The sequence below is a fragment of the Gastrolobium bilobum genome, unplaced genomic scaffold (assembly GCF_033153095.1).
Source record: "Gastrolobium bilobum isolate Gb01-03AN ecotype WA unplaced genomic scaffold, APGP_CSIRO_Gbil_v1 utg35916, whole genome shotgun sequence".
Classification (NCBI taxonomy): Eukaryota; Viridiplantae; Streptophyta; class Magnoliopsida; order Fabales; family Fabaceae; genus Gastrolobium; species Gastrolobium bilobum.
This window is the reverse complement of record NW_026897999.1, coordinates 38,936-42,110: the sequence shown is the minus strand read 5'-3', so window position 1 is coordinate 42,110 and position 3,175 is coordinate 38,936. Positions and strand designations below refer to the sequence as shown.

Here is a 3,175-nt window from a genome sequence, read left to right as displayed (position 1 = left end):
ACTTCTATACCATCTTTGGACACTTTATGTCCTAAAACTATGTCATCTTTTACCATAAAGTGGCATTTTTCCCATTTTAAAACAAGATTACTCTCTTGACATCTTTGTAAAACACAAGATAAATTTTCTAAACAAGTGTCAAAAGAGGGACCAAAAACAGAAAAGTCATCCATAAAGATTTCAATAGATTTTTCAATCATATCAGAAAAGATAGAAAGCATACACCTTTGAGAAGTTGCAGGAGCGTTGCACAAGCCGAAGGGCATCCTCCGGTAAGCGAAGACTCCGTAAGGGCATGTGAATGCTGTCTTTTCTTGATCTTCTGGAGCTACTGCTATTTGGTTGTAGTCTGAGTACCCATCCAGGAAGCAGTAGAAAGCATGGCCAGCTAGTCTCTCCAAATCTGGTCCAAGAAAGGAATTAGGAAGTGGTCCTTCCGAGTGGCTGTATTTAGTCTTCTATAGTCGACGCACATCCTCTACCCAGTGACAATCCTTGTTGGAATCAACTCATTTTTCTCATTTCTCACCACGGTCACTCCACCTTTCTTGGGTACCGTTTGTACAAGACTTACCCATGCACTATCAGATATAAGGTAGATCATACCTGCATGCAATAGTTTAACTACTTCTTTCCTAACCACCTCTTTCATGGTTGGATTGAGTCTCCTTTGCGACTGCCTCACATGTTTAATATCATCTTCCATTAGAATTTCATGAGTACAAAAGGAAGGATTTATACCTTTTAGGTCGGAGAATGACCATCCTATGGCAGCTTTATGTTTCTTCAACACTTTGAGAAGCCTCTCTTCTTCTTTGGTTGACAGCTCAACATTGATGATGACTGGATAAGTGTTGTTTTCACCAAGGAAGGCATACTTCAAATTTGGAGGTAACTCCTTAAGCTCCACCTTTGGTGCTCCAAGAGGGATGTCATCTTTCTTTCTTTCAAGTTCTTCCACCACTGGTTCTTTATCAGCTATTTCAACACTTCGTTGATTTGTTCTAACTCGAGTGAGGAACTCTCCTCTTTCATAGCATCATCAATTGCTTCTTGTATTATGTTTATCATAAAACAGTCTCCTTCGTTTGTCGGATGTTTCATTGACTCGAAGACGTCAATGGTGATTGTTTCTTCGTTCATCCTCAGCATCAGTTTTCCTTGCTCCACATCAATCATTGCTCTTGCAGTGGCTAGGAATGGCCTTCCAAGCAATAAGGGAATCTCGGCGTCTTCTTCCATATTCAGAATTACAAAATCTGCAGGGAAGATAAATTTGTCAATTTTAAATAAAACATCCTCAATTACCCCATCTGCTCATCTGATCAATTTGTCAGCTAACTGGAGAGAAACTGTAGTCGGCTTGAGCTCCTTTATTCCAAGAGCTCTGCACATGGACAGTGGCATCAGGTTTATACTTGCTCCCAAATCGCATAGTGTTTTCCCTTCTTCAATATTTCTTATGGCTATAAGAATACTGAAGCTGCCTGGATCTTTCAGCTTGGGAGGAAGTATCTTCTGGATGATTGCACTGCACTCCTCTGTTAAGGCCATTGTTTCGCATTCCTTCAACTTGCGTTTCTTGGATAGAAGGTCCTTCATGAACTTCGCATAGTTCGGCATGCTTTCCAGGGCTTCTGCGAAAGGAATGTTGACTTGCAGCTTCTTGAAGATGTCCAAAAATTTGGTGTATTGCTGTTTCTAGATCTCTTGTTTCAACTGCTGAGGGTATGGAACTTTTGCATAGGGAGACGGGTCTACCGCTTTTGGTTGCCTGTCCAGAGCTTTCTTTTTCTCTCATTTGAACAGCTTCTTCTCTAGACTGCTCTTTTGAGCTCCTCCTGCATCTTCTTCTTTCTCCTTCTCAGCTTCAGGTTCAGCTTCTTTCTTCTTTTCAACTGGTGGCTCTTCCACAGGCTGAATCACGATCCCACTTCTTGTGACAATTGAATTACATTAAGCCTTTCGGTTCGTGTCAGTGTTACTTAGAAAGGTGCCCTGAGTTCTTTCAGTGAACTGTCTTGACAGCTGATCAATTTGAGTCTCCAAGTTCCGGATCGAAGCTTCTTGATTCTGGAATGAAGCTCTTGTTTCATCTCTGAAGGCATCTGCATTTTGAATGTAGTCGGATGTGGTCTTGGACAGTTGTGCAAAAGCCTTTTCCCATTCTGAAATGGTGCCTTGAGGTGGTTGTTGTTGTTGCAATGGCATAGGAGGATTCAGTTGATGATTTATTTTGTAACTAAATCCAGGGTGTTGGTTAGGATTTTTCCACCCTTGATTACCATATTGATTCCTTCCAGGATTGTTCTGGTTCTTTTGATCATACCAGACTCCATTGACCTCTGCTGGTGGCTTTTCAGTTGCTCTTATGAAGTCACAATCCTCAGTCGCATGAGCCTCTTCCTAAATACCACATTTAATATTAGAATTATTTACAGAAGAAACTTGAGAAAGATTAAATTTTTTATTAAGAGCATCTAATTGGTCTTGTTGTTTCTTGTGCGTTTATAGCATTTGTTCTTTTTGGGCTAAGAGTGCATCATAGCCTTCAAGCTTCATGATCCCTGTTCTCCTTGGTGCAACTGGGGTAGGGGCATTGTCAAACTCTTGAGAAGCTAAGGATTCCAATAATTCTAGCGCTTCCTCTGGAGTTTTCAGGGAGCCTCCTGCAGCAGCATTTACCAGTGTTCTTGTGTTGGATGTCATCCCTTGGAAAAATATTCTTGCTTTCTCCCATGCTTCAATTCCATGTTGAGGACACTTCTTGAGTGATCCCTTGAATCGTTCCCAAGCCTCGTATAAAGATTCACTTTCTTTTTGTTCAAAAGCAGTGATCTCCGCCTTGAGTCTTGCATCTTTGAAGCTGAGAAAAATTTGGCCAAGAATTTTCTTGCTAAGTCAGCCCAACTGGTAATGCTTCCTTCAGGTTGAGACTGCAGCCAATCTCTTGCTTCATCCTTCAGTGAGCATGGAAATAGCCTAAGCAAGATAGCATCACGAAAAACTCCATTCACTTTTAATGTATCACAGTAAAGTAAGAAGTCATCAAGATGACTATAGGGGTTCTCTGTGCTTCCTCCAGCGAACTGTTCTTTTTGAATCAGTTGCAGCAGTGTCGGCTTCAGTTCAAAGTCGTTAGCCTCTATGTTTGGTCTAACAATGCTTGCCGTCT

At 41.3% G+C, this 3,175-nt stretch overlaps 1 non-coding gene across 1 annotated transcript; it reads left to right on the top strand.

Moving 5' to 3' along the window:
• The first annotated feature begins 2,746 nt into the window (after positions 1-2,746).
• Positions 2,747-2,853, top strand: LOC133312017 (small nucleolar RNA R71). Its single transcript, XR_009751631.1, has one exon. It is a non-coding gene; the product is annotated as a small nucleolar RNA R71 (small nucleolar RNA).
• The last annotated feature ends 322 nt before the right edge of the window (positions 2,854-3,175 follow it).